Source organism: Meleagris gallopavo, chromosome 1 (assembly GCF_905368555.1).
Source record: "Meleagris gallopavo chromosome 1, MGAL_WU_HG_1.1, whole genome shotgun sequence".
Lineage (NCBI taxonomy): Eukaryota > Metazoa > Chordata > Aves > Galliformes > Phasianidae > Meleagris > Meleagris gallopavo.
Genome location: NC_139404.1, coordinates 169517962 through 169544360, shown reverse-complemented (window position 1 = coordinate 169544360; position 26399 = coordinate 169517962). Strand labels below are relative to the sequence as shown.

Here is a 26399-nt window from a genome sequence, read left to right as displayed (position 1 = left end):
ATTAGTTCTCAGTCACTAATTTCATCTGGTCAAAGTGCTCTGCAAGTTGTTACTGGTGAGTCTCTCTGTTTGCACTGTGGCTTAGAATCATAGAATCGCAAGGTTGGAAATGACCTGCAATATCATCTAGTCCAACCATCTTCTCATTACCACTGCTACCACAAGCACTAAACCGCATCTCACAGCTCCTCATCCAGACGCCTCTTGAACACTGCCAGGGACGGCGACTCCACCACTTCTCTGGGCAGCCATTCCAGTGCCTGACCACTCTCTGAGAGAAAAAGTTCTTCCTCATGTCTAACCTAAACCTCCTCTGGTACAACTTGCAGCCATTTCCCTGGGTCCTGTTCGTTGTCTGGGAGAAGAGACCAAACCCCTCTTCACCACAACTTCCCTTCAGGAAGTTGTGGACTGCAATGAGGTCTCCCCTGAGCCTCCTCTTCTCCAGACTAAACAATCTCAGCTCCCTCAGCCGCTCCTCATAAGACTTGTGCTCCAGACCCTTCACCAGTCTCATTGCCCTTCTCTGGATACGCTCCAAGGCCTCAATGTCTTTCCTATAACGAGGGGCCCAAAACTGAACACAATATTCGAGGTGCAGCCTCACCAGTGCTGAGTAGAGGGGGATGATCACCTCCCTGCTCCTGCTGGCCACACTATTTCTAATGTAAGCCAGGATGCTGATGGCCCTCTTGGCCACCTGGGCACACTGTCGGCTCATGTTCAGCCGAGCATCAACCAACATCCCCAAGTGCCTTTCCTCTTCACAATCATCTCATCCCCAAGCCTGTAGCGCTGCATGGGCTTGTTGCGGCCAAAGTGCAGGACCCGACACTTGGCCTTGTTGAACCTCATCCCATTCATCTAAGCCCAGTGATCCAGCTTATCTAGATCCCTCTGTAGGGCCTCCCTACCCTCACCACCTCCCAGCTTGGTGTCATCTGCAAACTCACTGAGGGTTCACTCAATCCCCTCATCTAGGTCATCAATAAAGATATTAAACAAGATGGGCCCCAGTGCCGACCCCTGGGAGACACCACTTGTAATAGGTCGCCAGCTGGACTTACCTCCATTAACCTTTACCCGTTGGGCACGGCCCTTTAGCCAGTTCCTTACGCAAAGAAGTGTATATCTGTCCAGACCATGGGCAGCCACTTTCCCCAGCAGAAGCCTGTGAGAGACCGTGTCAAAGGCTTTGCTGAAGTCTAGGTAGACTACATCAACAGCCCTTCCCTCATCTACTAGTCTGGTCACCCAGTCATAGAAGGAGATGAGGTTGGTCAAGCACGACCTGCCTTTCACGAACCCGTGCTGGCTGGGCCTGATCCCCTGGACACCACGCACGTGCCATGTGATCTCACCCGAGACGATTTGCTCTATTACTTTCCCCGGTACCGAGATCAGGCTAACAGGCCTACAGTTCCCCGCATCCTCCTTACAGTCCTTCTTGAAGATGAGAGTCACATCAGCAAGCCTCCAGTCCTCCGGGACCTCTCCAGTTAACCAGGAGCACTGATAGATGGCCAAGAGCAGCTCAGCAATCACCCCCACCAGCTTCCTCAGCTCTCTTTATTGATTATTTTTTCTTTTGAAATTAGAAAATATACTGACCTAATTCTCTGATTAGATAACCTACATTTTTGCCTCTTTTTTTTTTTTCTTTTTGAATAACTAGTGAATCACTGAGATTTATTTTTTTACTAGCTAAAAGTAGGAAATGAGGATATTTTTTATGTCTGCTCTGGTGATGACAGTGGTGATGACTTTAGATAGCATTTTAGGTAGCATGCCAACTATTATGATTTTGGTACAAAACAGTGTTTGAAAGCTGGGATTTTTCTCTCCGTCTTTACTTGTAGTGATCTATAGCTGGGCTAATCCTCCTATCAATATTCCAAAATTCCAACTTTAAGAAGTTTAGTTACACCCTGCTAGCTCTTATCTCTCTTCATTGTCAGCATGACTGTATTTATTTCCAAGACAGATGGTAGACATAGATAACATATACAATTCCTTCTCCAGATATTTATTGGGCTGAAAACATAACATATATATGTTACAGAAACCTGAGTAGTTCACAAAGCAGTTTCCGTTGTTTGTCTCCAATCTTGTGCCAAGCTCGGTGTTTTATCTCCTGCCTGTGCTAGCAAAGAAGTAAAAGAATGCGAGAGTGACTGAAAATAGAGACTAATTTCTCAGATTGTTTGTGGACCTAACAATTGCCTTGTCTGTATTTTGCACTCTATTGTTGCTACAGGTTCCCATGTATATATACACTCTAACCCTGCATATTTCTTAACATCACATCCTCAGTTCCAAAACATCCAATTTAGTCTTGTGCAATGGAAAAAAAAAAGTCTCTGAAGTGCATTAAAAAAATCTTCAAGACAGGTAAAAAGCTTTAATTGTAGTATTTCAAGACTACACCCATAAGCTGTACCTCAAAGAAAGGATAGCATGAGGTGAATTTTTTTTTGCCTTCAGCAACCCTTCTTTACAGTTCAGTACTCATCAATGGAACAACTATTTTGAAATAGGCCACATGTCTTTAACACCTTTTATTGTATTTTTATATGCTATGAACTGAAGGTTAAGTTATATTACCTCAGCTGAAAATATAACTGTATAATAAACTTCACAAATATCTATATTGATCTTTTATTCATATCTATGTATTTCGGGTATACTCAAGGTAATGAACAAGTCCATTGAAATGAAGAAGAAAAGAAACAGCAGCAGAAAACTGCCAGCAACACCAAATTGTCCCTTTCTCTCAACTACCCCAAGGATGGTGATTTTAAAAACTGCAGCTCAGGAGTTTACTGCTTAGAATCACAGAATAACAGGATCATCAAGGTTGGAAAAAAAAACTTATCTAGTCCAAACATCCACCTACCACCAACATTCCTTCACTAAGCCATGTCACAACATGTACGACATCTAAATATTTCTTGAACACATACAGGGACAGTGACTTCACCACCTCCCTGGGCAGTCAATTTCAGTGCCTCATTACTCTGTCAGAGAATACATTTTTCCTATTATCCAATCTCAACCTTCCCGGGCACAAATTGAATCCATTCCCTTTAGTCACTAGTTACATGAGAGAAGAAGGCAACCCCCATCTTGTCACAACCTCCTTTCAGGCAGCTGTAGAGAGGGATAAAGTCTCCCTGAGGAACTTCTAAATATGAATATTTTTTTTTCACAGGAAAAGTAAAGTAACTACTGATAATCATTTTGAGACAGAAAATAAGACAGAAGAACTAAAATAACTGCTTGTTTCAATGAGCAGTCATGTTTAATATTCAGTGCATATTTACTTGGTGCATCTTTTTTTTTAGCATTTCTGTCTCAAACTTCTTACATTCCAAAGTCTTCCAACTGTGTTCTCATTTTCAGTTTCAACAAAATTAATTTCCATCAAATGTTCTAAGATTGATCACCTTATCAAAGAATATCCTCCAAATCTTCTTGTTTGAGTTTATGCAATATGTTTTTACTCCAAGGAAAATACATGATACTTTTGTTGTGAGAACTACAGAAGAGTCTAAAGTCACAGCAGGGGGCCAGACAATTCTGTGAAGCCCTCTTGCCACACACTCACAGATGTTTTGCTCCTTTTATAACTGGATTTTTTTAACCTTAGAAACTTGACTCTGCAGTTGCTGGTTCATCCAGGAGTCTGTTAATTTCACTGTCATGCAGTGGAGTGAACACCAGAATTAGAAGAATCCTTCTTTTTTTCAAATTCAACAACTAAATTCACTAACAAAAAATAAGAGAAGGAAGCACATGCTAGCTCATGATCCAAAAGAAAAAGGTTGTAATTATAATAGAGTTCATCATCCTCTTTGTTAAATATAAAGAATTAATTAAATGGGAATAAACAATATCCTTACACCTCAAATGCTTAATGGAAGAAATTATTTCCTCTCCAGCATCACATGTAAATATACACTTGGAAATTCTGTTTTCTTTGTTAAGAGCTGTCTAGATTTCAATTCATATTTAAACAAAAAAATAAATGATAGAAAACAGCTTCTTTCCTTTTTTCAGTGCCTTGTGAGCACTGAAATAACGAGATCCTGGAATTTAATTAAAATTCCTATTATGAAGATATCTCTATAAATATCTTGTCCTTGGTCTAGTAAATATTTATTTCAGCTTTTGTTTTCAATCTTCAAAGTAGAGATTTCTTCTTTCCAAGGGAAAAAAAAAAAAAAACAAAAACATAGAAGAATGAAATCCCCTGCTCTTTTTCTTTTTTTTTCTTCTTCTTTTCCTTTTCTTCTTCTTTTTCTTTTTCTTTTTTCTTTTTCTTTCTCTTTCTCTTTTTCTTTCTCTTTTTTCTTTTTCTTTTTCTTTTTCTTTTTCTTTTTCTTTTTCTTTTTCTTTCTCTTTTTCTTTTTCTTTCTCTTTCTCTTTTTCTTTCTCTTTTTCATTCTCTTTTTCTTTTTCTTTCTCTTTCTCTTTTTCTTTCTCTTTCTCTTTTTCTTTCTCTTTTTCTTTCTCTTTTTCTTTTTCTTTCTCTTTTTCTTTTTCTTTTCCTTTTTCTTTTTCTTTTCCTTTTTCTTTTTCTTTTTCTTTTTCTTTTTCTTTTTCTTTTTCTTTTTCTTTTTCTTTTTCTTTTTCTTTTTCTTTTTCTTTTTCTTTTTCTTTTTCTTTCTCTTTTTCTTTCTCTTTTTCTTTTTCTTTCTCTTCTTCTTTCTCTTTCTCTTTCTCTTTCTCTTTTTCTTTCTCTTTTTCTTTTTCTTTTTCTTTCTCTTTCTCTTTTTCTTTCTCTTCTTCTTTCTCTTTCTCTTTCTCTTTTTCTTTCTCTTTTTCTTTTTCTTTTTCTTTCTCTTTTTCTTTCTCTTTTTCTTTTTCTTTCTCTTTCTCTTTCTCTTTTTCTTTCTCTTTTTCTTTTTCTTTTTTTTTCTCCTGGTAAAAGCGTACAGCTAATAATGCATTTAACTCATGTTTTCTCATTTGCCTGTTCTTATAGGCAGACATAAAGGCACAACAAAGAGCACTTTCTAAGTCAACCCTTTCACTGAGTTCAATCTGGAGTCAGAGACAAATTGAATGAAGTAGTTATAATGCTATTAAAGTATTAAGCTCAGTTTAAAGAAAACTGCATTGAGTGCTTTGCAAAACCACACATAGAGCTTCACGTTTTGATTGCTAAAAGATTTCTTTTTCTGATTTCACATATAAAGTTATTCTGGCTCAGCTGATATCTGTCACACTGTGTGTTAACACTATTTCTCACTTTTTGTAGGTTCTCTACTGTTCATTGGTTTACTTTGCCACTGGGTTTATGGCAAGATCTTCTTTGCATTGAAAAGAAACTGTGGTTTTCTGATAATGATTTTTATATTTAATCTAAAGGCAATTGAAGGTAGCAGACAGCCATCAAACATCAAACAACAAAACTCCCTTTCCAGTGAAGGAAGAAAGTCATGCATTTCCAAAGTGTGATCCTCTCTTAAATACTTGTGAGTTTTAGGAACCTAGCCTAACTCAATTTTCTTCTCAGAATTGTGCTTTTATTCTAATTCTTATAGGCTCCTCACTATTTTTGTGATGCTTTTTTGAGATACTAACTCACATATAAACTCAAGAGTCAGATTCAGATGGAAAAAATTCAGCAAGGGCAGAATTGTTTTCTTCACAGTGTCTAGTATGATGCTATGTTTTGGTCATAGGAAAAAAACAATGTTGATAACAAATAGATATTTATAGTTACTGCTAAGCAGGTTTGTACAGAGCCAAGGCAGTTCTCACAAGAGCTTGGTTAAACTGTCCAAAGGGATATTCTATACCATATGACATCATGCAGAAGGAGTTTCGAAGGAGGCGGGAGTTAATCTTGCTCTCTTTTGCTGCTCAGGGGGAATGCTGGGCATCTATAGAGAGGTGGTGAAAGCAATTGCTTGTGCATCGCTTGTTGTATACACTTATACACATATATTTCTAATAATTATCCTATTCCATATTTTACTAAGTAATATTATCTCAACCTATGAGTTCCACGTTGTTTTTTGGACTCACTCCTTCATCCCGGTGGGAAGATGATGAGTGAGTAAATGGCTGCATGGTGCTCAGCCACCTGCCGGGATAAACCATAACACAATGTCATAAAAACTACATTTAAAATCCAGATGTATGAAAATTATTTCCTTGTTATAAATAGAAACTTTATTTCATACCTTAAAAATATCAGTTACAGAGCCCCAATTATTCATATTAATTTAGTTATTAAAAAATGTCATTCCTTCCTGCTTGAATTTTGGGTTTCTGAATGTGAAAACACAGGTGTTTTTTTTTTTTAACTAAAAGTAATTTATTGAAAAAACAGAAACTAAATTTGTCAGACTCTGATAATCCCTAATTAACAATCACTTCAAAATCAAGCACTGCTAGAAACACTGATCAGGATTCTCTATTTTGAACAATGTCTTTCTTTGCTAAGGGGCAGCTACTTTTGGTGATTTTGTTTTCTTGTTTGTCTTAAGGTAATTAGCTAACTCTGCCCACCTGTTGTATGACTGAAGCTTTACAATCAACATCATAGCCTGTTCACCATTTTAAGAGGTTGTTTTTTTTCCAGCAAAACCTGCAAGTCTACAGTACTCATTTCATGGAACAAACAAACAAACAAAAAAACAAAAAAACAAAATTATCTATTATGTATTTCTACAGCACATCATTTTTTCTTCCCACAAATTAGCTGAGTGTTTCATAAATGACTGGAAAACAGAGTACATTAAGAAAATTCAATCCACAGGTATAATTTAGGTTTACATTCCCAAAAATGAAAGTTCGAGCAAAGATTTCTGCACATACACATACCAAAATGTACAGAACTATTATTCCATGCTCCACTTAGAAGACTGTAGGCAGTATTTCTTTCTCCTTTGCTCTTTTCTTTAAAAAAAAAAAAAAAAAAAAAGTGAATTATGGATACCAAAGTTTCAGAAGCTGACTGAAATCTTGACCACACTGAAATCCTGCTGGAATGATTTTTTAACTAGTAACTCATTTGAGTCTCCCCTGTTTTTCAGTTCTCCTAATTGGCTGTGATTTAATCATTTTATTCACTTATAACTCACTGTTATTTTTTCTTCTCAGTTTGCTACCAACAATCCCATTGCACCTGCAGTGTTTGTATTTTATTTCCATTCAGAATTCTGGCTAAATTTCTGTATAGAAGCAAAGTCCTGCTCATAGTGTACCCAATAGAAAAACTAAGATTAACAAATTAAATGGTATCAGGCAACGTTACTTGAATATGGAAATTGATGTCCTCTAGACTACTAGAATGGTTGATGGCATAAATTTTACCTGTGCCATCTAGTCAGCTCTGAGACATTTCCTGGAGAGTCTGGAAGTCAGAAAAGATCAGGGACAATTTCTAAAAGGGATTTTTGGAAGGTAAGGAAGTTTGTGAATATAGAGGCAGTTGTTCCATGCCACTTGGCCTAAACTTGAAGCCATTTTGCTGTTTAGTTTACCGCGTAAGCATATCCTTATAATCTCATGGCATGATCACCATTGGTGAAGTACCTAAAATTTAGGGGTTGCCTTGCAATCAGGAGCAACTCAATTACTTATAGAGTGTTAAGGATAGCACACATCTCATCCTAGCATCAGTTTGAAACCACACAAGAGTGTGGGTGGGACTTGTGCTAACTGGATGACATTGATCTTTTCATGGTTTTCTGCTCTCATACCATGGTACTCTAGATACACACTACAGAGAGCTACATGTTTGTTCCTGCAGAAGATCATCTCTATCATCTCTTTCCAGACAGCGTGGCTTTTCCATGAGCTCCTAATATCACTTCAACCTGATCCCTTTCCTGCTTTTTCCAAGAGGAGAATCTATCACTTGCTGTAGTTTTCCTGTAACTAGGGACCAGACTGAATGGCAAAAAAGTACACTGGAGAAATTGGAAAAAAAGAATTATCAGACTATGTTATATTGCTACATGTTGTAAACAGGAATGAGAGAATAAAGACCTAAAGGAAAAACAGTGCTATAACCAACTGTGCTATGTTTGCTGCAGCACTGTACTCAACTGTGCGTGCCGAAAAACAAACTTTTCTTTCCTAATATTTAGAGAAATCAACTAGTGGTGACAAATATCTTGACAAAGAGAAAGAGAAACATTTTATTTCAGCTTCTGCTTCAGTGGTATTGTATTAGCATGACTATAAACAAAATTGTCACTGAAAAAATAAGGAAGCCAATTTTTTTCCAATATGGCATATTTTAGCATATATTCTACATTAAAAATGGAAAGAAAAAACAGTAAAAAAACGTATTTTTAGCACCCATCTGAACCAGTTAGGAATTATATTTAGTTCTGTAGCTATAATTCAGGTGAGATTAACTGCTTGTAAAATACTCACTTCCAATATAAATGTTGACAGATTCCACAAGCAGGTGCCTGTCATTACTATGCCTGGTTTATTCTTCATGGAATGCATCCAGCTAAGCCTTACATGAAGATAAACTGGCAATAAACATGGAAAAAATATGTTTCAGATATTATATTCAGATATTATTTCAAATGCATAACTCAAAACAATTATTCAACTAAATCTCACATTTTGAAAGATGTCATTGTGTGAAATTCTGTTTAATCTACGACATGATAAGAAAAATAATTAAGATTTTGTCTTGAAATCTGTTCTTGTAAAAAAGAATTTACTTCTCCAATCTTCAGAGCTGCTAAAATGTACATACAACAAAAATAATTTTTTACAGTAATTTTCTTAAGCAAGGTAGAACAACAACAAAAAAAAAAAAGAAAAAAAAAAAAGAAAAAAGAAGTTTCCATGTATAGTGTCTGATCTGAGAAGGATACAGTATAGTCCATGAATTTAGGAGAGGAGCAGACAAGATGTTCAGGGTAATTAACATCAGGAAGGTAGAAGATCCTGGGATTCTGCTCATTCTCACTGCAATATTTCTGTTTTTGCAATGGTATCTATGTCTTCTGTTTTGTTCTTTTATGATGTAGCTTTTCATCCATTGTGTAAGATTTAGGTGGCAAAGTTTTGGTAGCTGGGGAGGAGGGCTGCATTTTCATGAAGAGCCCAGGGTTCTCCATGCTGAACGAATTCAATTCCTAACAGACCCGCTGCAGGATACAGCTGAGCCACCTGCCAAGCTGGGGTCGCCTCTGGGAAAGCCATCTTGTTTTCTCCCCTGTCCTGCAGAGGAAGCGAGAGAGCATCCAGCAGCAAACTAGGGTCGAACCCACAGTGGAGTGCAAACAACAGCTTGGTGGAATAACTTTGGTGAGCTTTGATCACTTCCACCTCTTCAGGAGGTACTGCTGTATTTCGAGGTTGTCATCATCTCATTGCTCATACCCGTGTATTTACAGAGACACAGAATACAGCATATTCAGCAAATGATGAGGATTTCCAAAAAAGAGAAAGATTCCAGTCACTGTAAACCCATGAAGACAGGTGTCTAAATTGTGACCTCTGTCAAGGACACTTGTATTACTGCTTTAAAGACCGTTTACAACGATAGAGAAAATAGGGTAGCTGCACAATCATTACATCTGAACTAGTGGTTATACACCACTAAGAGGGAAGTGAAATCCTCCCAGTTAAACCAGCTGGGTGCAGTTCTGAAGTGTGAACTCAAACAGAATTGCTGGCATAAGGCAAATTTTATAAGTAGAAATGTAAGACTAATGCTCATTCATGGTCAATTTAACTCAAGGAAAGCAAAAGTGGAACAACAACAACAACAACAAAAAAAACATTAAAAAAAAGAGAGGGGTGGGAGAAGCAATTGTCGTTATTCTGTATCTGTTGTCATTATTGTCACTGAAATGAGAGACATCCCATAGTGTTACTGATACACTTGTAGGAATCTTTTCAGGAATGGGATCCTTGGCTGTTACCTGCTCACCGTCTAATTCCCAGTTGACTTTATCCTCTGCTTACCTTGATTGCTGCAGGACTTATGACTCCAGCTTTAGAAGACTTATGCTTCCCTCCACCTGGTTAGGGAGAGCAAGAGCTTGTCAACTGCACATGAAAACAAAACAAAAATGGATCAATACATTTTTTCCCAGGTTTTAAACACATTTTAATGTTTATAAGTGCAACAGTAAGTGAGAATAATAAAAGATTTCTAGCCAAAATGTTTGCAACACGATGTTTTACAATTATTTTTGTTGGTTTATGGCAAAAGTGAGTCCTTGTTGCCTCACAAATGCTGTGGTGTAGATGTCTCCTCTTCCTCTGCAAAGATGCTCCTAACCAGATAGGCCAGACTACTTTGCTTTGTATGGAGTTCTTATAATGTTTAAACGAATGATACTTCATGAACAAAAGTCAGTCTGTACCTGGACATTTTCACTATGGTAACACCTGCTTCCTATCCCAATACTAGTGATAGACCTGCCATTCATCTCAATGGAAGAAATTTGTGGAGAGTAAGACTCATGGTATCCTTGATTGCGTTAGAAAGAATATTGCCAGCATGTTGAGGGAGGTGTTCTTTGCCCCCTCCTCCTTAGTCAAAAGGCAACAACTGGAGTAATATCCAATTCTGGGGCCCCCAGTACAAGAGAGAACTGGAGATAATGCAGATTGTCCAATGAAGGGCTATGAAGATGGTGAATGGACTGGAGAACCTCTCTTGTGAGAAGAGGCAAAGAACTGGGACTGCTCATCTGGAGAAGAGGAGCTCAGGGGTCTCTCATCAATGTCCATAGATACCTGAGGGAGGGTTCCAAGAGGATCAAGTTAGGCTCTATTAGTGAAGGTCAGTGCCAGGACCAGAGGCCATGGGCAAAAACTGGAGTACAGGAGGTTCCCTCTGAACACCAGGAGCACTTCACTGCCCACTGCCCAGAGGCCGTGGAGTCTCCTCCTTGGAGATCTCCCAGAGCTGCCTGAATGTAGTCCTGGGCACCCTGCTCTGGGTGTCTCTTACGGGGAATGGGCTAAGACAGATGACTTCCAGAGGTCCCTTCCCACCTCAACCATGCTGTGGTTCTGTGATCTGCTCAGAGTTTGAGCATCTGACCTTACGGATTAACACTATTTCAGTATTAGTTGTTTGCAGTTACTAAAAAGATATAAATATCTAGTAAGCTGTGTTAAATGCTTCTTTGCTAAGGGAAGCAATAGAGTTCTGGGTTGTAGGGCTCTGATAATAGATGTTTCATCTCAACTTTCAGAACATTTTTCAAAATGGTTAAATAGTTTTTTTCATAATAGCAGCTTCACATTTACCAGTGTTGCAACATGAATAATCTTCAAGCCCTTTAAAATGTATATCTTTAAAGAGCTGAAAGATCATAAAAAGAAAATAATCATGTTCAAGTCAAATATTGGTATTTTTTCTTCTCCTACTTCAACCACAGTAACAGCTCTTTCATTTCCAGTTCTACCTGTACGTAGCTCTGCTTCCTTAGAGAAAAAACACTTGCCTATTGCCATTGTGCGATCTATTCTTATGACTTGCCAAGTTCTGACATAAATCATGCAAAAGTAACTGTAGCTATAACCATTGCTTGTCCCTAAACAGGAGAGTTCAGAACCACCTGGTTTAGTATTCACAGGTTTTGTGTGTTGTTGTTGCTTTTTTTCCTACAAATATCGAAGACACCACAGTTTTATAATTTGTGAAAATGGATTTTTGCTTTGGATGTGTGCATGAAAAATAAAAATCAGCTCCTACAGATAAGTAAAATGATTTTATTTTTTTTTAAATCATGAAAAAGAAATAGCAGAGTAAATAATTATTGGGAAAATTATCCATGCTGGAAGTTCCCTCAGGAAAGAACACCTGTTTTTCATTAGGTATAAATACATACCAGTTCCCAACTCTGTCAATTCACAGCTCTGTTAAACTCCATTTTTAAGATGCTCTTGGATCATGAAGAGTAAGAAAGTGTTGCACTTCAGTGAGTCCACAATGCAGTCTAATTAGAAAGTGATGCTTGACTGAGTTAAAGACCCTTTGCCAGGTTCAGGTGGAGTCATTTCAGTTGGCTGCGTGAATTTTGAAGAGCACAGAGGTGAAGGATTAACAGCTTCCCTGGGAGACTTCCTGTCCTTTCTGGTAAGGACCTGTCCTTTCTTTGCAGCACCTAATCTTGTTGAATCATTTCTTGCTATATATCTGTCATTTCTTCTCTGAAGTGTTACTGTGAGTATATACGTGGGTTTTTTTCTCTTTCTCTGGAAAGCATCCTCTTTGAATAAACTATATGGTATTTACCACTGAAGTCATTTGTCTTTGCTGAAGCAGCAAAAAGCAACAGCAGCAAGTCTTTATGCAGAGCTTTGTGCTTTTTATTTTTATTTATTAATATTTTTAATAACACTTTGCATTATTCTGGTACTCAAATGCCAGTGAGCTCTGTTTGTTTGTCATCCTGTCATAGAGCAACACCAAGAGCATAATGAACTTTCAGGTGCTAGCTACAGTCTTACGTTATATACTATATTGCTTTAGTTTACTAGATCCGGAATGTGGCTTTGCACTTCAAACTCTACAGACATCTACTTACTCCTGATTTAAAGGAAAGTGGAAAAAGAAATAAAAGGGAAAAATATAGGCTCTCACTTCTAACTCAAAATCCACCCTGCCCTATTTTTGCTGAAGATAGCATCTCTTGTCATAAGAACTTTATTGAGTTTAAATGATAGAAGACTGCTCCTGTCCTCTGTTTTGATTTGTTTTTTTTTTTTTTTAAGCCATACAAATTAAGATGGACCAAGCTACGTGAAGTCCACCATCTGACCTCAACCAAGGATGTGACACTGCTTTAAATTATTCTTTAAATTAATAGTGTTCTCTAGATTTACAGTGAAAAGATGGGCTGCTTCTTTTCTCTGTTTTCATGGTTCTCTGGAGGATACAATTTTGGTTTGTTTGTTTGTTTTTTCCCACAGTTTAAAAAAAAAAAAAAGTTAATTTCATGTCTTTGGAAAAAAAATAAATTATTTTTTTCTGATTATTTAAGAAGTCCTGTGGCACAGAATGTATACCTAAAGGAGAATAAGTCAGATGTTTCCAGAACAGAGCTCATTTTGGTATGAACTCTCTAAATTTCAAAGGTGTCCTCTCAAAATGCTAGAGTCCTGCCAGAAGTGTAAGCTTTTTCTCACTCTTCACAGTTCCCATGCATCACTCAGTTGTAACAAGGGAACACTCTAGCACAGTTTTGGAAGGATGGACATGGAAAACTGCAGAACAGTGTTTCAAATATGTGTCCAAAATTATCAGCAACGAGTCTTACTCACAAACTAATTGCTCACAGTGAGTGTGTAGATAAAAATGTGATTAAATCCTTAGTTTTGCAGCTGGTAAGCAGAGAAATGCTGAACACACTGCTGAATTGAATTGTTTTCATGAGGTAGGTGGTGGAGGCACCATCTCTGGAGGTGTTGAGCAACCATGTGAATGTGGCACTGAGGTACATGATTAGTGGGCATGGTGGGTGGGTGGTTGGACTTGATGATCTCAGTGGTCTTTTTCAACCTTAATGATTCTATGAGAATGTGGTCAGTATTAGTATGGACACATTGCAACCTCAACTACTTTTCAAAAAGGGAAGGTATAAGCTGTGCTTTCAGTTAATTGCCAGCTGCTGTTTGCCATTCTGCTGCCAGTATAATCCCAAAGCCCATAAAATCCTCCATATGAGTCATTAATTTATGCAGCTGCTTTTTATTTGTCCAGTCTCACAAAATGTGTAGCATTCTGGCTTGAGTATTAGCATTTGTACCGAGTGCCCCAAAGACCAAGGCCAAGAGAGGGCTATAAGGAACTGTATAATCAGACTTCGCGTGCTGCAAATAGTGCCCAGGAGTAGATTAAGAATCCTTGTACCTATTACAAGAGGAAACACTCAGGATATGTACTGAATACACTGGTTTGCTATATAAAACTTTATTTCACATCTTAAATTGTTAATTGCCCTTTGATTTCAATTTATTTCTGATCAATAATTCATTTGAGTAGTTAGTTTTGAATCTTTACAACATTAGTATAAAAACATTGGCTAAGCTAGCTAGAGGGAGAGCAATTTGTATGTAGCTGAAGTGGGTAAGAGAGGTCAAAAGCTTAATGTGTCCATACATAACTGATGAGAAGCCCATGAAGATCGACTAATGAATATCCAAAATCCCATTCTTGTGGGAGTCAAAAATAGTAGTATGTATACTTTTATTTTTCTTAGAAAGTTGCAATGCTTTTTTATTTATGTATTTACTTATTTACTTATTTATTTATTTGCCAGCTAGACAGATTTACAAAAAATACTGAAAAATCACCACTTGCATTTCTAAGCATATGGCATCTGTTTATGCTTCTCTCCCATTTCTCTCTTCAGAATAACTCAGGATGAGAATGAAGGCAATTGGATGTGGCAGTTACGGGCTGCTTGATTAATTACTTTTCAAATGGTTGCAAACACAGGCACTCAGCATTGATAAGGAAACACAAGAAATATTCTCTTTGCTATGGTATGGAAAATCAGCCCCAGGCACTAAATGCTGAAGAGCTTCACAATATCAAACAAAATGAAAACTAGCAATTCTGTTTTCTCTGTAGCCTTCTCACCCATGTAGCTCTCAGCCCTGAAATGCACAACTGCATAAAAGAGCTCTGCACTGGAGGTCTGCAGGCGATGTCAGTAGTTTCCTTAGCAACAGCAACCATGTGCAAGCCTTCAGAACTTCTGCAGGTTTCCTTGGCAGCAAGCAGTGTTTAGGAAGGGGGGGGGGGGGAAGGGAGAGACAGACAAAATACATGGCAAAATTCAGCAGATCACAGATCACTTCGATGGCTCAGAATGAAAAAAAACAAACAAACAAAAAACAACCCAAACTTGTGCTCATTGCATTAAACTTTTCTAAATATCTGTATGGATCTATGCTTTCCTCACAGAAGCTTGTAGGGAGGGTGTAGGGATGGCTGTGTGTACCTGACCTGGAGGAATACCATAACATCACAAGTGTCTTTATGCCAGAGCTTCAGCCTGAGGTTCCCATACATGCAACAGCAGTGGGTCGGGTGGGCACAGTGCTCGTGGGTAAGCAGCTTGTATATAGACTAAGGAGTTGTCACTCAGACTTGTCTGCTATCAGCAAGCTCCAGCATGGTCATTTGTAATGGACATCACCTTAAAAGGCAAAGTTTCTACAGAAGATGGCCTTTTCTTCCAGCAACATGAAAAAATGTGTCACAAACCCTACCTACTTCTCAACACTGCTTGTAAGACTAGAAAGAAAAAGTAGATGCACTGGTTGTTGCTGTTTACTTGCTGTAACGCAGTACAGGCTGCAGTGCAGAACATCCACATCCATTATGTGAATAGCCTGATAAATCCAGCTCTGTGCCAAGGCAGACTGACCCCTGGATTATTCCATTGTACACAGAATCAGAAACTTATGTATCAAGCCAGGCTAAAACTTCAGTACATTTCTACGCTAGACTGTATCTGTATTGTAAACATCTATAGAGACATTTTTCATGTTGTGATTTTAGGCACATTAAACTTTCAATTTAACCAAAATCTAAAATAAACACATTGCATCATCTGGCTGCAGATAATGAGGTTTTACGTTTTAATTCTCATCTAAAATGCAAAATAGAAAACACATTCTTTGTATGATGGCTAATGGTGACAATAGTGTCTAAAAACTCAAGTGATAAGGTACCCTATAAGAAAGAATAATGGAAGGAAGCTTGATGGCTAAAGAACAAAAAGGAGTTCTCTGGAAGCAGATTCTTTAATCTATACAGAAGTTCAGCGCCTTTAAGGGAAGATTCTGAGGCACCTGTTTTTACAAATAAAGGAAAATGGGTAATATATCTTATATATGTATGTATATATATATATAAACATAAACAGTGCTCAAATGATCACTTATTTATTTGAGATAATATTAACTTAAACACAAAGTAAACTAGAAAGTTTTGTAAGCAAACACATATATTCTAAAAAGTATCAGATCATTCGTACTAATTTTTTTTAGAAGTCATAAAGAGTTTAGTAGGAGACTTCACTTTTTTTTTTTTTAAATTTGTGATGATGAACTTGATCTGGTCCCACTGAATCCAGTGAACACGAGGATCATTAGCTCCTTCAGACATACACTGAAGTTTTCTCTGATAGCCGTTCTAGATTTCCAATTTGACCCTCAATAGTGAAATTCCACTCTAGGCCACTGCTACCTTCTTTGTCACTTGTGTTCAGGTGATTCCCCGTGTTCAAACCTTCAGGAATATCCCAGACACTTAAAAAGGCACCGGAGGCTAGCAGCTGCAGTAGCAATACTCCTAATCAGAGATGGCAGTGCTTAGCTACTGCCATTGAGAGCCTAGTCCTCTCAGTCAGGAGCAAGCTGAGTGCCACACCGCTAAGGAAAAATGTTCTTGATCAGATCCATTCACCAATTTGTTCTTCAAAACTTTTTTTTTTTTTTTTTTTTTTTTTTGGTAAATGCATGTATTGCCTGTCAACATAAGCCTTTTTGTCTCAGATTTTGTTGGTTTACATCATTGTATAATACTACTAATTATTTCTGTAAGCCACTGTAGGGATTGCTGCATTTCAGGGTCCTGTCAAAATCCTGGTGCTATCAGACAGCTGAGGGAAGCCTGTTTACAGGAAAGCTTTTCAGAGCTTTCAGAGTCTCTCATGAAAATGTACAAGGAAAAAAATTAATTGTATTTCCTTATTATATTGTCTCCTGTTTGCTTGTCTGTAGCTCTATTTGGGTTAATGTTTTATAGTTTTGAGCAACTAATGAGTAGACAGTGTTGGCAGCATATATAACCATTTGTCTTCAGGATTCTGTAATCACAGGAATATATTTTATACACATCCTGGTGTAAGGTTCATTTTGATCAACAAGAGAATTTTGAGTGGGACTTTGAAAATACTGTCACTCAGGCTGAATTCTAGAAATGGAAATTAGTGACAGAATTCTTGCAGCGTGTTAGGTATGCTAAGAAGGAATTAAAGGCCAGTAGTTGTGCAGAACTTTCAGGCTATCTGGATTACTTTGAACTACTGAGAAACTATTTGCAGTCTTGAACTAATGATGGAAGACAGGTGTGATAATGCCGAATCCCACAGAGTAGAATGTTAATGTCCCTAGGTATGAAAATGACACTCTAGAGAGTGAAGAACAAAACAATTAGAGATAGCATGTGGCCCAAGTAGGTATTAAGATGTACACAGTAACAGGTAAGACTTCATAGAATGAATCATAGAATGGTTTGGGTTAGAAAGGACCTTTAAGATCATCTAGTTCCAACCCCCTGCTATAGGCAGGGACACCTCCCTCTTGACCAGGTTCCTTAAAGACCCATCCAGCCTGGCCTTGAATGCTTCCAGGGAGAGAGCATCCGCAGCCTCTCTGGGCAACCTGTTACAGTTTCTCACCAACCTCACAGTAAAGAATTTCTTCCTAATATCTAGTCTAAACCTCCTCTTTTCCAGTTTAAAGAGATTTCCCCTTGTCGCTATATTTGTTCATTACTTGAGTATTATTTAAAAAAAAAAAAAAGTATATTGAAATCCTGCATTTTTTTGTTCTTGTCAGCCTGGTTCAATTGGCAAGATTTGGGGTGAAAGCAGGAGTAGCGGAGGGAACAGCTTGGAGACCAAACAAGATTTTCTCCTTCGGAAGTCCAGTATTCCACTGCTAATCCTGATAATTCATCTTTTCATGCAGTAAATTAATGACGGTGGTGTTTCTTTATCTAGCAGCTGACTTTATTGAACAAGTTTCCTTTTCTAGTGGTAGGACTTCCCAGAAAACATAGAAATTTTTCATTTATGATTTCGGTGGAAAGTCCTACTCTCAGTATTACAGCGTAACATACAGGTTAAATACTTTACAAGATGACATTATCCCAGACAATAACAGTAAAGTAAAGAGGAATCTACGGAACAGAAGTAATAATTTATCTCTCTTCCTCTAAAGATTTATCACTGATCTTGTAATCCAACGGAAAGGCCCTACTTAAAGTCTTTGGCCAGTATGCTTCTGCACCAATAGAAACACAATACTGTTTCTGCACAGACTGAAGTTTTTGTTTGCTTGCTTGTTTGATTGCTTGCTTGTTTGATTGCTGTTATGAAATTAAGTGTTGCAACATACTTAGCACTGGGCAGGTGGGAAGGTCTGTAAAGAATGTTCCTGTTTGCTGAGCCACAAATACTTCTTTCAAAAAATAGCTGGTTCATAAAGCACTATGCAAAGAACTCCAGTGCTATGGAAAAGAATGTTAGTTTCTCACTTCTGCTTTGTAGAAAACTTAGGAAAAAACATTTTGCTCTGATTTGAATAAAAATTGTATTTCAGAACATAGCATCTCCTACATACCACATATGTAACTGTAATCACTGAACATACGAACATAAGATAAAACCAATTACAGACCCCACACACACTTCTACTTCACTCTTTTGATTTCTAATGTTCAGTTTTCAGTGTTGTTTTTTGTTTGTTTGTTTGTTTTAATTCACAGCTATGATCACGAACATACAGCTAAATTTGTCTCAATATACCAACAGACAAGACGAGAGCTCCATTCTTTTCAAATTTATACAAATAAAGCAATGGAGGGTTTTCAGATTTCAATCAGGCAAGCAAATGAGGAAGGAACAAACAGAAGTATGTAGGCAGATGACTGTTCTTCCAATGACCGCTCTGATTCCTAACATAGACTGGATTGTCTATATGGGATCAGCAGAGCAAAGTCTTAAAGTCTTACTATGTCTTCCAAATCTTCCAAATCTCCATTCTTCATGCTGTCAGTGGACTCAAGTAGTACCTTTATACTGATCATCAACTGAAGAAGTACACTGAACAACCCTAGTAGGAGGTCTGAATATGTTCCCAGTGAATTTCTTAACAGCCATGCATTGTAAGAGCTACTGTTCAGATTTGAGTAGACTTCCACTTTGACTTTTCTTTCCAGGCCAATCAGAGTAATTTTCTCAAAGCTGGAAACAAAAACTGGAGAGGTGTGAAAGGCATGCTTGGTGCTGGCAGAGTTCTCAGCTGTGCCTCTCAGGGTTCCAGGGCAACTCCTTCCTATATCAGCCACAGAAGGAAAGGCATAAGGGTATCTGTCTACCCCTCTCCTACTAATGGGTCAGAAGGTCTTGTGAGCTACCTCAAGACAAGATGCTCTAAATTAAATATGTGGATGTGTAATCAAATTTGAAGCTCTAGGCAGCATTTTGAGTAAAATCATGGCAGTTCCAACCTCCTACCTCAGATTTTTTCTTCTTCACAGCCAGCTCTGTCAAAGTCTCAGAAACCTTGAACAAATGATTTGAGGAATAATAGACATGACAGAAAAGTAGCCTAAACTACATCTAACTGTAAAAGTTCCAATCATTCGAAAAGTTCTTCCTGCTACCTTGCAGTCTGGCTGATTTGTGGTATTTCAGCAGGTCTGTAGAGGAGTCATGATGACGGGGGTGGGGAGATGTAGCAAGCATCTTAGCAGAAGCACGGTGTGTTGCAGTTGGTTTGCTATTTGTTTTCAAGCAAACAGTTGACTGACAGGAAAAATATGAACTCATCCTTCTGCTCATTTTTGGTATCTGTGTTGCTGAGTTTTAGCCTACTTTGGGCTGTCTACAAAGAGGCTGTTGGTATCAAGGACTGAATTTTATTCTGTCCTTGTGCTGAAGTTCTTGGCTCAGCTGTGCAAGGTAGACAGAACAGAGGATGTGTCTGTGAGGGTTTGTGTGTGTGATGTCAAATTATGCCATTTGGGGTTTGGCAGCAGGTAAGGGTTGCAGAAGGAACAGCCCTCCTATACCTGGAGTCATGCTGACTGATCTAAAACAATAAGAACATGATGTGTTAGCTGTAAGCTAGTTCCATAATTATAACCTTTTTAGGGAACAGAGCAGCAACCAAGGGATGGGTAAACCAGACTGAAATGCATCTTCTTCAAAAGTGAATAGTTGTAGTGCAAGGACATCTTCCAGATATCACAAAGGTGTGAGCACAGAGAGCAGACAAGGTACACTAAGGAGTACAAGATCTGCTGGCAACTCTGAGGGCTATGCAGGCTCTGCACAGAGCCATGGCCAGGGAAAACAGTAGTTTAAGACTAATGCATAGGTTTCTCTGAAAGTAGTGCCTCCTATTTATTTCCAAGGAAACTACATCAGATAGAAAGAGCACAATAACACTATCTGATAGGCAGAAATTTCAGCATAATGCATACCATTAGCTATGCAACTTGCACTAAGTTGCATGAACAAGAACTTGCATGCCATGCTTGTAAAAATCTGCATGGCCATCCAGAACATTTCTTGTCTTTCACATTGCTGTCACCACTGCTGAAACACACCACCCACCATTTCACCGTGCTCACATCCGCTGCTTGGTCTCCATAAACATTCAGTGAGTATCAGTGAATGTCAGGGTGTGCCATTTTTTCCACATGGAGGAATTCAATGACACATCTTTGCTTCATACATACTTCCATGTCAGACTGCCCCTCTGCTGCTATCTGTCATACAGCAACAAAATGCAGTGCAATACTGGTGGGAAGGTTCCACCTCTTCTGCTGTACCACCAACATCCACCTCTGAAGTCATGGGCCAACAGAATATATTAGGACACATTACTTTGTTGTTGTTGTTGTTGTTGTTGTTGTTGTCTTCTTTCCGAAGGGCCTAAGCCAATGTCTTGAGTGAAAAAGTAGAAAAACAATTTTCAATAATGACTCAAGGTCATTTTAGGCAGTGCAGAAGAGTGATAGAAAATTGATGGAGGAGCAATAAGAGAGTACAGAAGGAGAAGCAGAGAGCATTTGTATTTCAAATATCTGCTTTAATTGTAACATGAAGTAAGGAATGTGGGAGGCTTTCACAGCTCATGGTAGAAGCAGGTGGGCAGAGCAGGAGGCTTCTTGATTTTAGTAAGTCTGTGAAATGATGGTTTAAAACAGGAGTCGAGGTGTGCAAGCACACTTGAGAGGACATAAAAAGATGCAATTTAGTGAAGGGCTGCTTCATAATGTGATCAATGTCTCCAAAGTATATTGGAGTGGAAAACTCATCAACAGAGAACCAATGACTGGATTCAAGCTCCCTGTGTTATTCTGTATGCAGAGATTCATTTTAAGAAGTAACAGATCAGTGGAGCTGCCCCAGATTGCTGAGCACTCCTTATTAACTGTATTAATTGACTGCATGCCCAATTCTTATGTGATGAAATAGACATCACAGAGGACAGGTTTTTTACTTTCTCTTTTTTTTTTTTCCCCTGAAGTTACTTGACCACTGTCTGAGAATTTATCTTACAGAAATGGATCTTTGGACTCACTGGATGACAAAGAAACAACATGAAGATACTGGAAATAGACACCAAAGAAGTATTCTTGTGGATACTTCTACTGCTTTTTGATGGGCTTATTTTTGTTAGTGAGGGGCATTTTGTCTCTCCTGATTATCTACTCATTTTTTTGGGTGAGAAGGCTCAGGCAATGGCAGCAGACTTGAATTCAGAAATACAGAACTCAAAGCAATAAGGAATTTCAAGAGCTTTCAGAAGAAATAGATGCTTCTGTTTATTTAAGAAAAAGTTTTTTTTGAAGAAAAGATAAGGAAAAAAGATCTGTTTAAATAAAAATCTCTTTCATAATGAGCCTTCCACTGTATTGTGCTCTTTGTGATAGCACGTGAATATTATCAAGAAAGCATAAAAGACAACTTTTAAAGAAGTAATGGAAAAACATCCAGTGCAAATGCTGGTTACAGTTATCATACTTCTATACTACTCCCTTTGGTACTTTTAATAAGGTGGGTTTCTTTGTTTTGTTTTGTTTTTTTGATTGTTTGTTTTTGTTTTGTTTTGTTATTTGTTTGTTTGTTTAAATGAATAAAGATTCATTCTCATTTGTCCTTCTACACTTCTTGGAAGTCTCTATGTGATATAATCAAAGAATTCCAGGACTTTGCAGAACAGGGGATTGAGAAACAGTTCACTTAGTTCAAAAGAGGATAACATTGGAGAAGAAAGCTATACTATTGATAAGAATCATAGAATTATAGAATGAATGGCTTCTGTTGGAAGGGTCCTTAAAGATCATCCAGTTTCAACCCCACAGCCATGGGCTGGTTGCCACCCACTAGATCAGGCTACCTGGCCTTGGACAACTTCAAGTCTGCTTCTCTGGGCAGTCTATTCCTTAATCTTCCCTCTGTTAGTTAGAAACCATTCCCCATTGTCCTGTCACAGACAGAGATGACCTTCCTCCACTAAAAGTTGGAAATCTGTGAATAATAAGTTCAGTATGAATTACGCTAAATCATAGATTGCCTGTCTGATCTGTTTAATCAGCAGGCTTAATATAATGCAGTTCACAGCTAGTGACCTCACTTGCTAACACACATTCCTCAGTGTTTCCCTTAGTTCTAATTCCGATTTCTATGTGTTTAAGGGAAAATTAAATCACCTTGAAGGTTTGCATCTAGCATGTCTTTTTAATACTTCAGCAGTTCCACTAGGAAAAACGTTGTGCCCTGAAAGAAAAATTTTCACAGATGTGAAACTTGAAAACTCAGTGACAGATCTAATAGACAGGTCCCAGCATGAGCCAGGTACTTACCTTGAATGGTCTGAGTCTCAGCCCTTTCTGTGATGATTTTCCAGCGCTGCAGCAAAAAGTAATAATCACTCACCAAATGTTAATATTGTTTGCAGAAGAGAGAGAACAGTAAGGCAGTCAGAGGGTAGACATTGATTCTAGCCATAATGTTAGCTACTATGAGGAGTTTTCATGGATATTTAATATGGCCTGTAGCCTGTGTTTGTTTCATCTGTTTTTACAAAGGCAAAGATGAAAATCTAGGGAAGACAACTGTTTTCACCCTCTGCATTTATACTGGTCTTGTTTGACTTAGTATCTTTCCTAGATGTGTTGGTGCAATACTTAAATATTTGTTGTAGAAATTTCTGTTCATTTTCTTTTCCAGACAGTATATCCCACAAGAATAGATTCCTGCAGATCTAAAGTCGGAATGTTGGTCTGGAAGAGGTGTATTTATTTTTCTCAGGGGTGCAAGTATAGAGAAGAGTGCAAATTCAGTGAAATTAAATTTATCCTCTCTGAAGGCTTAAGCAGTTCTCATAATGCTGTGAAAATACAATGAAAAATATCTGGAGTTATCTAAAGAAATCTATTTCTAGGCGTACCACTACAAAGCTTCAAAAGTCAATAATATAAGAAATAGTATCTCAGATTCTAACCTAGTTATTCCTTGGTTTCTAATCTCCACAAATCTGAAAACACAACTTTGTAGTTCTATCACTACACATCTAATGTCCTCATACAAATCTATGTGTATAAATACTAAATATTTACTAAACTATTTACTATTTATGTTTGGGCCTAAAATGTTAGCATTCAATGAGTCATAACTAAATTTTTTTTCAGCATCCAAATTTGCAAAGGAAAAATAAGACAGAGATGTGAGATGAAGGAGTTGAACTCAGAAGAGTCGTGCGTCAAGAATATAGTGAAAGATGTAGATTCAGTTATCTTATTGCTAGATATCATACAGACATGCAATATTTAGGATTTTTCTTGCTGTTTAGTGTCTAAATCGTGAGTAAGAAAATTAATAAGGACTAGAAACCAAGCCAGAACTTTGCTATATAGATGTCTGTGTATGAATAGGATTAGATCAGAAGCAAAGTCAAGTGAAGTAATATGCCAGATATCAGGAGAGGACCTTTAAAAAATGGGCCGTATTTAAATACACCTGTGAAGATACACAATATTTAGTAATCCTGAGCATCTTCAGTGTTTTTTGTTTAAAAAGGTCCTTGAGAATATTGTTGCTGTTACGCTTCCTGGTTTGTACTGTGAAGTTGATTACTTTTTCAGTTCAGTGGTCTGTACAGTATCTGGTGCTGTTCAGTCTCCCAGTTGAAGCAATCACCCCTCATTTGATTTCGAGAGGTTAATCTCAGTCATCCTCCATTGAAAGCCTCCATTGCCTATGCATTAGGTTTTGCAAGCCCACCTTGTATTATTTTGATACTTGTTGCCCTCACTTCCCATGTTAATAGCTAGGAATTTATCTCAGTCATTTGGAGAAGGAGTTATGAGGCCTAGAAAAGAATAAGAGAAGCTGATAGGAAGCTAAAAAAAAAATAAATACTTTGGAATAGAAAATCTAGTTAAAAAATAACATAAATATGTAAATATAGAACAATTTTAGTCATAACATATCTTGTTAGTATTTCAGGCCAATATCAGTGTAATGTTCTGCCTAATGACACCACTCAGACACAAAATATTCAATTTTGCTTCAGTCAAAAGAGTTAATTTATAATTGGCTTTCGGATCCATGCCTGAACTTCTAATTCACTGTGATTAAATTCAACCATAGTTGCCAGAGTGTTTTCACAGCTGACTATCACACTGATCATTGTGGCATCAGTTGTTTTCCCAATCCAAGTGCATCAATCTACTGCCTGCTGTCGTATAGTGAAGTCCTGAGCTTTTGTGAACAGACCACTCTATTGGTTGTCGCTTACATTCTTTTGCTTGGAACAATGAAGATCCACTGCAAAGACTGTGTGAGGCCTAATCTCCTACTTGTGCCTCCTGATATTTCTTCATTGATAGAACACACACTGTGATCAATATTATGTTATGATTATGATTAATATTAACATAAGAGTAACAAGGAGCAATGAGTGACTGCTTCTTCTTTTTAAGGTCAGAAAGCCTCAAGTACTTCCTCATGATTACTGATATCTCACATAAGTTCATTCTTATATCTGCACATATTCAGAGATCATCTCTGTAACATTACAATTTCTGTGTTTTTCCTCTTTTGTTTTGTTTTGTTATAAATATATTATTTTCTGGTAAAGCAAGTAGTGTTGAACTCTGTATTGATGACTTTGAGAACAAAGCTTAAAGGTTTACACCCTTGCATGTGGCAGTGGCAGTACTGAACAGCCTCAAAAGTCTTATTTCTTGACCAGCTAATGTGTGTGTACGGACATGTGTGTGCTTATGTATTTATGTGTACACACTTGCACATGAATATGTACATATTCCACACACAATTTGTCTGTATATACATGTGCAAATTGTCTTAGCCTTCTCATAAACAGGGTATCCTATGAGGCATGAGAACCCTGGGAAAAGCACTTCTGGCAGGAGGCTGGTAGATTACAAGCCATTTCAAAGGAGCTAGCAGGACTTACAAACACCTTTTCTTTTTACAGTTGTCTGTGGAAAGTGATATGTCTGCTTTCCTGAAAGAACAATTTGATTTGGTTAAATCTGCCTCTATGCCAAGCTTCGAGGAGAACATTCTAACCATGTGGAAGGAGAGTATCAGTCTGGTTGACTATTGCACACTGAATTCCTGACTCATGTGTTAGACCAGCCAGGGCTGTTTGATCAAGGATAGCTCTCTACTTCTTGAAACTAGGCAGAACTCTTTGTTTGGTGAATATTATTTTTCTCATTCCTTATAAACAAGAACTGAGCTTTGGTGAGATGGTGCAAAAATCCAAATATTTGGGCACCAAGCATATGTAAAAGCTCATTCTTCTCAGATTGTGTCATAATATCTCTTTACCCTGTGCAGGCTTGTGCTACTTCAAAAGTTATAGCTGATTTGAAACTTCTGCTGAGGGGTTACCTAAGTATAAATAGCATGGAAACAATCTCTTAGGGTGCATTTTCAGCATGACAGGAGAGGTAATCATTCTGATCCTATTAACGCCTAATAGGATTGTTCATAAAACCTTTCCCCATGTACCATTTACTTTAAAACCGCCTAGAGGATTTCCCTTAAATCAGGAGACTTAATCCTACTCCCAGACAAAAGAATCAGTATCCCAGCCACTATGTATAAGCAGAACTGAGTGTAGCTCATGGAGGTACAATATCTGTGAACATGGGGAAATATTTAGCTATTGTGTCAAAACTAATTTAAATGTGGAAATATTTAATATTTCCATCACTTGAATTCATATGGCCAATTTTGTACCTGGTAATGGAACCAAAGTCAGTCGAGTGCCACTGGGACAGAACTTAGAGAATGGCATTGTTTAAAGATTATTAAATACATTGATTTTATTCATCCTGTCTCTGTACTAAGAGTAGAAAATAGCCAATAAGACAAGCTTCACAACTCAGTACCCTTCATGGTATTTACTTTAAAGATAACTGAACATTTTAGTCATATTACTCTCTTTTTATTTCTGCTCATTTTTACATTAATTGAATGGATTACTCTGGTTTTTGTTGTTGTTTTTGTGGTTTGCTTTTTTTTTTTTTTTTTTTTTTTTGCATTTCTTTAAACATATTGACAAGATAACTCAAGATAAAATTCGAAGAATTT

General features: G+C 37.6%; 1 pseudogene; it reads left to right on the top strand.

The window, feature by feature from the left end:
* LOC146545779 (uncharacterized) overlaps positions 1–2132 on the top strand; it is a 43597-nt pseudogene extending 41465 nt beyond the window's left edge.
* Positions 2133–26399: the final 24267 nt, after the last annotated feature.